Here is a 14328-nt window from a genome sequence, read left to right as displayed (position 1 = left end):
ATTTATATGACGTACCCTCTCGGATTCATAAGCCATCTTCTTATGATACCGTGACAATTTGGCAGGGAGTTGAGCTATTGACGTAAATCTTACTCCCAATTACAAATATAATTTCGCAATTCATTTGAATCAGTGCCCGCAATCTGTGTCGATGCTTGTTTGCTGGCATCACACACAATCTACAAATTACTAACCTGGGAAGATGACTGCCATTTCAGACGCAAGCCATTATCTCACCCATAAAATATGGCCAAATGGTGCAGTAAAGAGAACACTCCTCCATGATACTCCTCGAGGCGTTCTGTTTGCAACACTCTTGATTTCACCCCTGCAGATGTTGTTAGGGAGGAGAAAGGGCGCTTCAGAGGGAATGTGAAGGTGTGCAGACCTGGAGGAGTCTACACTTCAGTGACCGCAGAAGGCGTTCACTTTTACTTTCAAAAGAACGAGGTCTAGACTTAACCGTTCATTCAGCTTTAGTATTGTGATCATGGCATTCCGAACGCATCATGCGTCTACATCTAAATGTGTCTACCGTGTCCGGATTCCCTTGTCCTGCACTATATTCAAAGGCCAGTATGCATTCTACAAACTGGAATAGGCTAAATATGATAACACAACTGATGGCAGTAGCTTACTACTGTAGCTAACTAGCCAGCTAACCTCTGTATCAAGCTAGCAAGCAATGCTAAAGGGATTGCAAAAGGGTTTGCATTTCAGGCCAGCAAACATGTTCCTCACAGGCTAAGAATGTATTTCCTCCAACGTTATGATGAAAAGGAGCCTCTCGGGCCCCAAAACTCATTTCCTGAGAATTGTGAGAGGGGTGCTGATGACATTGCCCACTGTATGCGTTTTTAGTAGCGTGACTGCATCCAGACAGAGGAGAAATCTGTACCCAATGCATTCAAGATCTGATCACAATCAGACAACAAAGCGACTTTTGTGCGTCCAGACCAGTCTTTTCAATGCGATCTTTGATTCTGATAGCAGAAGTCACATGTAAGTGTCAAGTGTAGACATGACCGAGGACTAGTGAGACAGACAGTTCCTCTATTGATTACAGCAGACAGGAGCAGATATGCCTCTCTTCTGCTCTGTATCAAAGTACGGTATCACCACAGACAACACAGATTTGTTTTCTTTGCCAAGAAAAGCAAACAGTCCGATTAGGTGTTGGTGTTTGGTCAATGTTTGTGTCTGGAGTGGGGTCTACACTATCTTATTTCTTTGATATACAGTTGAGTCTAATTTTGTTAAAGAACAATGGTTTCGACTTTTTCTGGAAACCTGGATACCAACTGTGATTGAATAGCGACCACGTGTCGCCTTTCCCAAAGACTCCCCAAGCCAGCCACCCGCAAATGACTTTCACCACTACTCACTCCACCAATATGCCGCTCTGATCATCTCCACCAGTCACCACTGCAAAGTCGCTCGTTATGGCGGTGAGGCAAGGTGACAATGTCACCTCGCACACAAGATTCCTTATAACAAAGTGCCGGGCAGCTCATTAGCCCATTTCATAGCACCGAATAAAACTATTACCCTTCAGGATTGATGAACTTGTCCATTAGAGAGAACATCACATTAGGATAAACTGTTTCCTCCCAGGGATGCTGCTGATGAGAAAATGGCCTCCCTGCTCCATCAATGTTCCCACACCATTTGTGACCCTGAGACTGAAGCCATCTCTCAGGAGAACGGCTGGCTACTTTCATCAGCAGTGTTGTTTATTATCTATGAATATCTCCCTGGTGTAGGCAACCAAAACAAATACGCCAGGACAAACATATTACACCCTAATCGCTGACAATGGCACTGGGGTTTAAAAGTGTGTTGTTCTTGTTTTGAGCTCAGATCGGTTCCTGAAGGGGGAAAGTAAACCGCGTGACACGTTGATGTGTGGGGCATCTTGTTGACTCACCTTTTTAAAACCATGTCTATCTTAATTTCCCAAACACAATTCAAAACAATCACAATTGCTTTTTTTTTGTCTTTTAAGCATCTTTTAGCAGAGGCTTAACACCTGCAGTAACAAAAACCTTGTACTTTTTTTAACACAACATAGGCCAGGCCCTATTGTTACGTCATATCCCAGTGATAATGTCTTGCATTACACCTGGTAAGGAAACACTTTTTAATCAACTTGTCGTTGGCTCAACCAATGGCTCAACTTACCCCAAGGAAAACATTTTGCTACATTAGGCACACAGTTACAAGGGTGCCCATTCATGATAAGCTTCAATATGAAATTGTAGGCCTATCTATAAAATGATCTACTTTGGTTTAGATACTAGCATCGTGAAACGTCTTGGCCTAGATCGTGAAACATAAGTGGCCTAGAGGAAGTTTTCCCTCTATTCCTAGACACAACCCAAAGCACACACTCTTTATCTGGTAAATGTTCTATTGTCTTATATGTAGTTCTTAGGAAGTAGGTGGAGTAAATTAAACATCCTTTTCAATAGGTATCGAAAATGAAACCTGAAACATTCTGTCACTGTTGTTCCACGTGGCACACGCTCAATTTCTCTTTCCGGACGGTGCTGCTTTGAACAACCTCAAAGTGTCTCTGTCTGAAAAGTAAACTAATGGAATTTCACAACCTGTCAGAAACGGGCTTCAACTAGTTCAACAGCAGCCAATGGGGTTTGTCTCCCTGTCAGAACGAGGTTTGTTGCTGAGCAAAGCTTGAGGTGACAGTCGGAGGAACACACATCAACAGAGCTTTGCGTTGGGCGGCTGCCAAGGCCATCCACTGAGCTATTCACACGGCTGAGGTGAGATAAACACCAACAGGCTGCTGCTGGGTTGATATTAGAAATACCACAAACCTCTGCAAACTGTAGGTTTGAACGTAGATATCATCAGAGAATGAGAGACAGACATACAGATCTATGTAACCTATCCCAGAGTGGCTCAACAGTCGCATGCTGTGCTCAAACAAATGGAACATATCCATTTACCAAGGTCACAGCCTGCACTGCACTTCAGGTAATTTTATATGGGAACTGAGTGTGTGTACGTGTGTATTTCACCATGTGCATACTTCTACAATATAAACCCAGCAAAAAAAGAAAACAGCCCCTTTTCAGGACCCTGTCTTTCAAAGATAATTCGTAAATATCCAAATGATTTCACAGATTGTGATGGGGTGCGTGCTGGTGGCAGGGAGGTCAGGCGCAGGAGAACGAAATTAGTATAAATGGAGTTATTTAATAAACGCTTACAAACTCCGAAAACCAACATAAAAAATAAAGAAAGTGGGTAAAAACCCGTCGCACACCATAACATACTTGGCACAAATACATACAACAAACAATTCCTGACAAGGACAATATACAACATGTAATTTAGGGAATTGAAACCAGGTGAGTGTGAAAACAAGACAAAACAAATGGAACATGAAAAATGGATCGGCTATGGCTAGAAGACCGGTGATGTCGACCGCCCGAACAAGGAGATGAACAGACTTCGGCAGAAGTCGTGACACAGATCTTCATTTTAAAGGGTTTAAACACTGTTTCCCATGCTTGTTCAATGAACCATAAACAATTAATTAACATGCACCTGTGGAACGGTCATTAAGACACTAACAGCTTACAGGCGGTATGCAATTAAGGTCACAGTTAAGAAAACTTAGGACACTAAAGAGGACTTTTTACTGACTCTGAAAAACACCAAAAGAAAGATGCCCAGGGTCCCTGCTCATCTGTGTGAACGTGCCTTAGGCATGCTGCAAGGAGGCATGAGGACTGCAGATGTGGCCAGGGCAATAAATTGCAATGTCCGTATTGTGAGACGCCTAACCCAGCATTACAGGGAGACAGGACGGACAGCTGATCATCCTCGCAGTGGCAGACCATGTGTAACTACACCTGCATCAGATCAGTACATCCAAACATCACACCTGCGGGACAGGTACAGGATGGCAACAACAACTGCCCGAGTTACACCAGGAACGCACAATCCCTCCATCAGTGCTCTGACTGTCCGCAATAGGATGGGAGAGGCTGGACTGAGGGCTTGTAGACCTGTTGTAAGGCAGGCACTCACCAGATATCACCGGCAACAACGTCACCTATGGAAACAAACCCACTGTCGCTGGACCAGACAGGACTGGCAAAAAGTGCTCTTCACTGACGAGACAAGGTTTTGTCTCACCTGGGGTGATGGTAGGATTCACGTTTATCGTCGAAGGACTGAGCGATACACCGAGGCCTGTACTCTGGAGGGGGATCGATTTCGAGGTGGAGGGTCCGTCATGGTCTGTGGCGGTGTGTCACAGCATCATCGGACTGAGCCTGTTGTCATTGCAAACAACTCTGCATTACAGGAAAGACATCCTCTTTCCTCATGTGGTACCCTTCCTGCAGGCTCATCCTGACATGACCCTCCAGCATGACAATGCCACCAGCCATACTGCTCGTTGTGTGTGATTTCCTGCAAGACAGGAATGTCAGTGTTCTGCCATGGCCAGCAAATAACCTGTTGGATCAGAGGGTGAGGGCTAGGGCCATTCCCCCCAGAAATGTCTGGGAACTTGCAGGTGCCTTGGTGGTAGAGTGGGGTAACATCTCACAGTAAGAACTGGCAAATATGGTGCAGTCCATGAGGAGGAGATGCACTGCAGTACTTAATGCAGCTGGTGGCCACACCAGATAATAACTGTTACTTCTTTTTTTTGACCCCCGCTTTGTTCAGGGACACATTATTCCATTTATGTTAGTAACATGTCTGTGGAACTTGTTCAGTTTATTTCTCAGTTGTTGAATCTTGTTATGTTCATACAAATATTTACACATGTTAAGTTTGCTGAAAAGAAACACAATTGACAGTGAGAGGATGTTTATTTTGTGGATATATTGAAGAAACATCAAGATCGGTCAGGAAGTTAAAGCTTGGTCGCAAATGGGTCTTCCAAATGGACAATGCATACTTAAAGTTGTGGCAAAATGGCTTAAGGACAACAAAGTCAAGGTAGTGGAGTGGCCATCACAAAGCCCTGACCTCAATCCCATAGAAGATTTGTGGGCAGAACTGAGAGAGTGTGTGCGAGCAAGGCCTACAAACCTGACTCAGTTACACCAGCTCTGTCTGGAGGAATGGGCCAAAATTCACCCAACTTATTGTGGGAAGCTTGTGGAAGGCTACCCGAAACGTTTGACCCAAGTTAATCCATTTAAAGGCAATGTTACCAAATACTAGTTGAGTGTATTTAAACTTCTGACCCACTGGGAATGTGATGAAAGAAATAAAAGCTGAAATAAATAATTTTCTCTACTATTATTCTGACATTTCACATTCTTAAAATAAAGTGCTGAACCTAACTGACCTAAGGCAGGGACATTTTCTATGATTAAATGTCAGGAATTGTTAAAAACTGAGTTTAAATGTATTTGGTGAAGGTGTAAGTAAACTTCCGACTTCAACTGTATATCCAGTATCAGTCAAAAGTTTGGACACACCTACTCATTCCAGAATATATTTTCTACATTTGGAATATTAATGAAGATATCAAAACTATGAAATAATACATGGAATCATGTAGTAGCCGACAAGTGTATTAAATGTCATTATTCAAAGTAGCCACCTTTTGCCTAGATGACAGCTTTGCACACTCTTAGCATTCTCTCAATCAGCCCCATGAGGTAGTGACATGGACTGCATTCCTAATAACAGGGGTGCTTTGTTAAAGGTTCATTTGTGGAATTTCTTTCCTTCTTAATGCATTTGAGCCAATCAGTTGTGTTGTGACAAGGTAGTGGTGGCATACATAAGATAGCCCTATTAGTTAAAAGACCAAGTCCATATTATGGCAGAACAGCTTAAACATGAAGAGAAACAACAGTCCATTACTTTGAAGACATGAAGGTCAATCAATAAGGATTTTCTTTTTAAAGTTTCTTCAAGTGCAGTCGCAAAAACAATCAAGCGCTATAAGACACAGAGTTACCTCTGCTGTAGAGGATACATTTTGTCGGTGAAATTCATACTGAGAGAGACTTTGTAATTTCTTCAGATAAACATCTGTATTTAATTCATTTTTGCAATAACAAAACTCGTCAACCCAACAGTATGTACACAAATGCAGAGTTATTTATATAGCTGACACAAAGAATGCTTAGTCATGGTTGGTTCCACCCCTCATGCAGATTGGGGCGTCATTTGCCACTCTGGGTTCATCCAGTCATTATCTGCACGGGGTGGTTGTCTTAACCCCACCCTGGCTTAGTTTCCCAGTTGCAAGGATCATTTTGAGACAATGAGAGATTGTTCTACTCCTTAGCTATCTCTAGCTAAACACATTTGTGTTTATGCAATAGAGTCAAACTCATTTGTCATCTCAAGCCATCTCTAGTGACCATACTCCCAGATTAGCTGCAGGGAACTAGATTGGAGACAATAAAAGCACAGCATTAGCAGGACAGAAATATCTTTCTATGTGTTAAGTATTAATGGCTAACTATTAATATCAAACAAATCTGGTAAATACGTCATTTTTCCATCCCAGTTCATTAGAGTTAACTGCACCTCAGATTGGAGCCCAAATAAATACTTCAGAGTTCAAGTAACAGACACATCTCAACATCAACTGTTCAGAGGAACCTGTGTGAATCAGGCCTTCATGGTCAATTTGGTGCAAAGAAACCACTACTAAAGGACACCAATAAGAAGAATAGACTTGCTTTGGCCAAGAAAGATGAGAAATAGACATTAGACCCGGTGGAAAGCTCTCCTTTGGTCTGATGAGTACAAATTCGAGATGTTTTGTTCCAATCGCAGTGTCTTTGTCTTTGTCTTTGAGAGATGCAGAGTAGGTGAATGGATGATCTCTGCATGTGTTGTTCCCACAGTGAAACGTGGAGGAGGTGTGGGGGTGTTTTGCTGGTGACACTGTCAGTGATTTATTTAGAATTCAATTAACACTTAACCAGCATGGCTACCAGAGCATTTTGCTGAGATATTCCATCCCATCTGGTTTGCATTAGTGGGAATATAATTTGTTTTTCAACAGGACAATGACCCAAAACACACCCCCAGGCTGTGTAAGGGCTATTTGACCAAGAAAGAGAGTGATGGAGCGCTGCATCAGATAAACCTGACATCCACAATCACCTATCCTCAGGTGCCCAGCATCTGTGGGAACTCCTTCAATACTGTTAGAAAGCATTCCAGGTGAAGCTGGTTGAGAGAATGGCAAGAGCGTGCAAAGCTGTCAAGGCAAAGGGTGAGTACTTTTAAGAATCTAGAATCTGAAATATATTTGGATTTGTTAAACACTTTTTTTTGGTTACTACATGATTCCATATGTTTTGATATCCTCTATATTATTCTACAATAAAGAAAAACCCTTCAATGAGTAGGTGCGTCCAACTTTTGAATGATACTGTATATACATATTTGGAGGAATTATGCTTGTTTAAGTGCTACCTTCCCCTTTCCTTTCATGTCCTTTCCTGTCTCCCTTATACAATAGTGTCTGGTTAAGGAAGGATGCAGCTGCAGGGAGTCTCTTGTACATTCCAAGAAGATCATGCCTACTTCACAGTACTTTCCAGAGAACAAACAGAGGATTGGCTAATTCAACAATAATACCGGTTTCCCTTTGCCCTGTTTCAACCTGCCTAATCTGTCTATTTACCGACAATGACGGATAAAGGGTGCACACACTGCCCAACTTTTTGAATTCTCCTCTCGATTCCTCTTTTTTACAACTTTGGCACAGTGTGAGATACCAAATTCATGTATGAACTTGGAAACTGTGTACTGTCCCAGCAAACATGACCCTATTGACCCCATTTTCTACACTGGACAACTTGTTACAGCTGTAATAATGCCAAAGTCATTATTAAGATATAAGGGGGTATTATAGCTGTCATGACGTTGGCCTGTGGGTAAGGTTTATGACCCCCCCCCATAAATACCTTTCTCTCTTCCCTCTCTCTTGACTCTACAGAGGGACTCTTGAATAGCCTTTGTTAAACAGAGATTCTGGGAACATCAAAAGGTGGGGGAAATGAACCATATTTTGGTAATCCAACCAGTTGAACTTATGCGTTGGTACTTAATGAATATGGTGTCCGTCCGATGTCTGTCATCTGAGACATTCTCATCAATGATAGGATGACATAAACGGTACAGTGGAAAGTCTACACATGAAAGTCCAGATTCACATGGAATTGTTGTGCAATTTAAATGTTTGAATATGAAATTATTTGGGAGGGGATGAAATGTGATTTTATCTTCTAAAATGTGATAATTGGGTTTGCATGAGTGAATTAGGCCCGATTCAGTGGCCCGCCCACGTGAAGAGACATTGGTTATAAACTATGAAACACACCCTCCTCTCCCTTCCTATATAAAGCCTTGATGACAATATAACTTTCTGTTCCGGGTACATTAGGATGACGATCCGATGTCAAAAGGGTTCAGATAATAACTACAGAATGAAGCCAACCTCAGCGTGAGCTTTGGTTGTGAATGGTATGAAGTTTGCACTCTTATTCGCTACAGAAGTGATACCTCCTAGCCGTTGAGTTAGCAGAGGCCACTGTAAATGTGGGCTAGGAAAGGACGAACAGAGTATCCCGTCTACCACACAACAACGTTAATACAACATATCCAATTTACCCCCAGAGACATTCTTCCGAGGACAGGAATATCTCTGTTGGCCAACACGACCAGCATCTACGACCAACTTACCGAAGCGCAGCTCAGAGTAAATATTTATTGCATTTTCCTTTTCCAAATGGGCGGTAATTCAGAATGCATAAGATTCTGTATTTACGATAGAGTATCTGCCTATGGCCCGATAGAGACATCGCTTCTCCCTTTGTTCTTCAGTCTTCCCGCTCTTTCACTCAAACCCAACCCACTTTCTTTGGGTAACCAGCCGTTATCTGTTCCGTCCGCTAGAGACGTTTTCCTTTATGACATAATTTGTAATCAATGTATGGTTCATTCTGTGTTAATGTAATTCTGTGTGATTCGTTGGGTATTTAGTAAATAAATAATTTTACCCAATTTTGTATTGCTGATTCAACTTGTTAGCCAGGGTTCGTGAAGATAACCAAGAATTTACAACTTTCAGATGAGACTGAAATAAGGTGATGATTAATATTGACTGCTATTGATGTAAAATATTACTAGGTCTTTAAGAGTTTATTTGGAAGATAACTGCTCTATCAATATTATTTTGTGGTGCCCCGACTATCTAGTTAATTACATTTACATGATTCGCTCAATCAGGTAATTAATTATAGAGAAAGGATTTTATAGAAGAGCATGTCATATCACTTAATCCAAAGACACAACATAGCCAAAGACACGACATAGCTAAGCTTAATAAAATTCACAAGTTAGTTTAAAACCCTTTTATCATGTTTGGATTTATCCAAAATCGTGTGACATTAAACATGACTTTTCAGTCCTTGCATTTATGGCAGTGTAAATTGTCGTTATATCATATTTAGCATTAATCAGTTAAATTAGACATTGAACCTTGTAAGAATCATGGATCTAGCTGTCAGGCAGTTTTTTTGTATAGAGATCTTCAAAATGCAGTGTAACTATGTAACATTTCGTGTCCTGCACAAAATGCACTGTTGGGGCTAAGAACACAAGCATTTCGCTACACTGGCAATAACATCTGCTAAAAAGGTTGTATCCCAATGAGCAGAGTTGGGATACAGCTTTTATAGACTAAGCACATCCTTCTGAGTACATGGCAAACTACAGATGTGTGGAATGGGTCAAAGGTGAAGTTTTGTGAGAAAGGAAAGGAATATCTCCCAGCCAGATAGCATTTGCTGTGAAAACTGTTCTAATTGTATATAAACCAGAGTTTGGCCCCTAAGACAAGGTTCTTCTTATCAGCTGCCCATACCAGAGCCATCTCCTCCCTGGTACCTCACAGTACACTAACACCAATTCAATCTATGGAATCAGTTGCTAGCCTAAATCCCAGAACCCAGCTCAGTTCACACAGACACAGATAAGGGAGTACTGAGAAACCTTATTCGATGCATAAACAGTATTAAAACATGATCTTGTCATTTTCTACCATAAAGGCAACTCTAAAATGTGCAGTTTGTCACACAACACAATGCCACAGCAGTTTTGAGGGAGCATGCAATTGGCATGCTGACTGCATTAATGTCCACCAGAGTTGTTACCAGAGAATTTAATATGAATTGCTCTACTATAAGCCGCCTCCGACATAGTTTTAGAGAATTTGGCAGTTTGTTCAACCGGCCTCACAACCGCAGACCACTTGTATGGGCAGGCATACACTACGGACAACGAACACAAATACAGATGCATATCTGTATTCCCAGTCATGTGAAATCCATAGATTAGGGCCTACGGAATTGATTTCAACTGACTGATTTCCTCAGATGAACTGTAACTCAGTAAAATCTTTTAAATTGTCCTAGAGATTCTTAGTCAGAGTCCATGCTCTGTTGCAGCCGGCCAATACCGGAAGACCCATGGGGCGGTGCACAATTGGCCCAGGACCGTCCGGGTTAGGGGAGAGTTTGGCCGGCAGGGATGTCCTTGTCCCATCACGCACTAGTGACTCCTGTGGGGGGCGGGAGCAGTGCACGCTGACACGGTCTCCAGGCGTACGGTGTTTCCTCTAACACATTGTTGCGGCTGGCTTCCAGGCTAAGTGGGCATTGTGTCAAAAGCTGCAAAGCTGTCATCAAGGACAACGGTGGCTACTTTGAATAATCTAAAATATATTTTGATTTGTGTAACACTTTTTTGGTTACTACATGATTCCATATGTGTTATTTCATAGTTTTGATGTCTTCACTATTATTCTACAATGTAGAAAATAGTAAAAATAAAAGACAAACCCTTAAATGAGTAGGTTTGTCAAAACTTTCTACTGGTACTGTATGTGGAACTGCATAAAAATAATAATTTGGGGGGTTTGAAACCATTTTGAATTGTTGATCTGAATGTCGCATATTGGCCCCATTATTTATAAAGACCCGTATGAAAAACTTAACAGTTTCTCTTTTATAAACATATGTATGATGCAACAACTTGGTTGTGTTTCTGATACAGACGTTTAATTAAATTGTAATTAATAACTCAAATACATTTCTATTAAATAGAAATGTTGGCAGCCTACATGTGGCCAATATTTTAGCCCGCATTAGGCCAATGTGGACATGTTTTCTGGGGTGCCGAGGCTGCCGTTTTGTAATGGCATTACTCACATGGCCTGAGGGCTCAATCATTGTTGGGCAACCAGGGTACGTTATTATAGGGATGGTTTACCGCAGAAGATGAAGGCAACAAAGTAACACATCCATCTTTGACAATTTTGCTCAGTATGATGGCCTGAAGCTACACAACATGTAAACATACACCACCAACACAGCAAAGGCAAAGACGCAGCAAAGACATAACTTGAACCTTGCAGGAGATGGAGTGGGATTTTTTATATGGTGGTTAGCAGTGGCAATTTTAGCATGTACATCTTGGTGGGGCAAACAAAAACAAAATGTGGGATGCATGCCAGGAAGCCACAACACAAGATTAAACAATACATGAATTGCACTATAACGGTGACAAACGGTGCACACAAAATGTTAGGGCCTACAGAAAGCTGTCCCAACGCCTTACCACTGCTACACCTGGCTGACAGCGGAGTCTTGTCTGGCAGCAAAACAGTTAATTCAGCCTCATTTACTTTCTTTACAGAAAAAACATAGATGATATGGCTGACTTGCTTAAACAAATGTGGTTTCTACTGACAATTGAGATGTACAAACTATGGTATAAGAGGCAATCCGTAATTTCGATTAAGACATTAATTAGCGAGCGACGACAGACGTTGTCGATATAACTAGTTGTTCACACTTTTGAAATGTACAGCGACAGAATTCAGAACATGGGCCATTTTTACAGTGTTCTCCCTGTACAACATGTTAGAACTATAGAATCAATAAATGGGGAATATAAACACACAATGAAAGCTCTTACAATATTCATTGACATTTCTCTAAAACAGGTTATAGGCTACATGTGCACCACCAAGTTAGAATAGTATGCGAAATTAAGAGGTGAAAATGGACAAAATTATTAAGGTGAGGCACATTGAACGCTGTTTGTGTCTTTGCTTGTCAAAAATTATACATATATCACTATTTGACGCGTTAAATAAGCTATTAACCTCACACGCCAAATAACACAATTCTATTATAGAATGTTGTGTGTGCTGAATTTGCACGTGCAAGCCAAGCGCGACAACTACTTTCATTTGCACTGTCAAAGCTGTAGGAAACAAGCACACACCGGCCACAAACGATGTGTGTACAATACCTCGTTGGTGAAAATAGACCAAATCCTTCCTCATGATGCCATCTATTTTGTGAAGTGCACCAGTCCCTCCTGCAGCAAAACACACCCACAACATGATGCTGCCACCCCCGTGCTTCATGGTTGGGCTGGTGTTCTTCGGCTTGCAAGCCTCCCCTTTTTTTCTCCAAACATAACGATGGTCATTGGCCAAACAGTTCTATTTTTGTTTCATCAGACCAGAGGACATTTCTCCAAAAAGTACAATCTTTGTCCCCATGTGCAGTTGCAAACCGTAGTCTGGCTTTTTTTATGGCGGTTTTGGAGCAGGTTATTTCAGGTTATGTCAATATAGGTCTCGTTTTATTGGTCTCGTCCTCCAGCATCTTCACAAGGTCCTTTGCTGTTGTTCTGGGATTGATTTGCACTTTTCGCACCAAAGTACATTCATCTCTAGGAGACAGAATGCGTCTCCTTCCTGAGCGGTATGATGGCTGCGTGGTCTCGTGTTATTTATACTTGCGTACTATTGTTTGTACAGATGAACGTAGTACCTTCAAGCATTTGGAAATTGCTCCCAAGGATGGACCAGACTTGTGGAGGTCTCCACATTTCTTTCTGAGATCTTGGCTGATTTCTTTTGATTTTCCACATGATGTCAAGCAAAGAGACACTGAGTTTGAAGGTAGGCCTTGAAATACATCCACAGGTACACCTCCAATTGACTCAAATTATGTCAATTAGCCTATCAGAAGCGTGATAAAGTGAGTTATAAGGGAAATAATCTGTCTGTAAACAATTGTTGGAAAAATGACTTGTGTCATGCACAAAGTAGGTGTCCTAACCGACTTGCCAAGACTATAGTTTGTTAACAAGAAATGTGTGGAGTGGTTGAAAAACGAGTTTTAATGACTCCAACCTAAGTGTATCTAAACTTCTGACTTCAACTGTATATACAGTATGTATATATTTTTTGTTCTTAAAAATGTGGGGCTCAAAAAGCAGGTCGCCACTGGTGGTTCGGGTTGAATAGGGTTTGCAACATTTTTGTAGCTTTTCCCAAAAGTATTTCTGGAAAACCTCTGAATTTTGGGAAAGTGGAGTTTTGCAACCATACTCTTGCTCTCTCTTTGCTACACAGTGCAGACATAGAAGTATCTATAACTGCAGGGAAACAGTATCCTAACAATGCATATTCTCATAATTGCAACAGAGCACTCACCCCAGCACTGAAACATGTTTATCAGTTCACAGATGTTTATCAGTTCTTGCTAGCAATCAGACATTCAGCTATTGTTAAGACCATACAGCACACTACACCAAGTACAGCAACTATAAAAGTCATCTTAATGTTGCTCTACTGTACAGTTAGAACCGTTTGTTATTATTGAAAGTAGCATTCCACGTACATACCTTGTCTTGCCTGGCTGCTTGTGAAATATGAACGGATTGCTTCTCAGTTTTGCTTTCCTTATTTAACAAACTGCTATTTCAATAGAGCATTTCCTGTAACCCTTTCCATGGTGTCTGTTTCACTGTCATACACAGGAAGTTGCCTAACACCTACCACTTCTTAACACAAAGTCACTTCTCTATTGGAAAGTGGACATACCCTGTTGGTTACATCACCCTCCTTGTGATTATACCCTGTATATAAATATATACATATGCGTGCTGTATAGTGTTGTTTGGCATTGACAAAAAGACATTTGAGATCTAGGATCAGGCAATAATGCCTAAAGAGAAGAGTTCCACTTCTCACATTACCCCAAGAAATCACTACACCCTAGAGAGAGAACGGCAGAGGATAAGTAGAGAATAGTTGTATGTCTGTGTACTAATTCCCTCTCATAGCAACTCAGCGAGCTGAAGTAAGCTTCTGTTATTGCCAGGAGCATTATGGGTCCCTAAATATTTCAAATAAACTATCGATCTGCTTCACTGAGGGCCACATAGACGCTTTTTTTTTCAGTGGTCTAGTAAAAACATGGACTGCATTCCAAATGG

At 41.3% G+C, this 14328-nt stretch overlaps 1 protein-coding gene across 2 annotated transcripts in view; it reads right to left on the bottom strand.

The window, feature by feature from the left end:
* Positions 1–13882, bottom strand: part of LOC135539043 (uncharacterized) — a 39132-nt gene extending 25250 nt beyond the window's left edge. For both annotated transcript variants that reach the window (XM_064964927.1, XM_064964933.1), the window contains exon 1: positions 13735–13882. The gene's annotated coding sequence lies outside the window, so the exon portion shown is untranslated. The remainder of the gene's footprint in view (positions 1–13734) is intronic.
* Positions 13883–14328: the final 446 nt, after the last annotated feature.

The sequence above is a fragment of the Oncorhynchus masou genome, chromosome 5 (genome assembly GCF_036934945.1).
Source record: "Oncorhynchus masou masou isolate Uvic2021 chromosome 5, UVic_Omas_1.1, whole genome shotgun sequence".
Lineage (NCBI taxonomy): Eukaryota > Metazoa > Chordata > Actinopteri > Salmoniformes > Salmonidae > Oncorhynchus > Oncorhynchus masou.
Note: the sequence above shows the minus strand (reverse complement) of the source record. Positions and strands in the feature narration are given on the sequence as shown.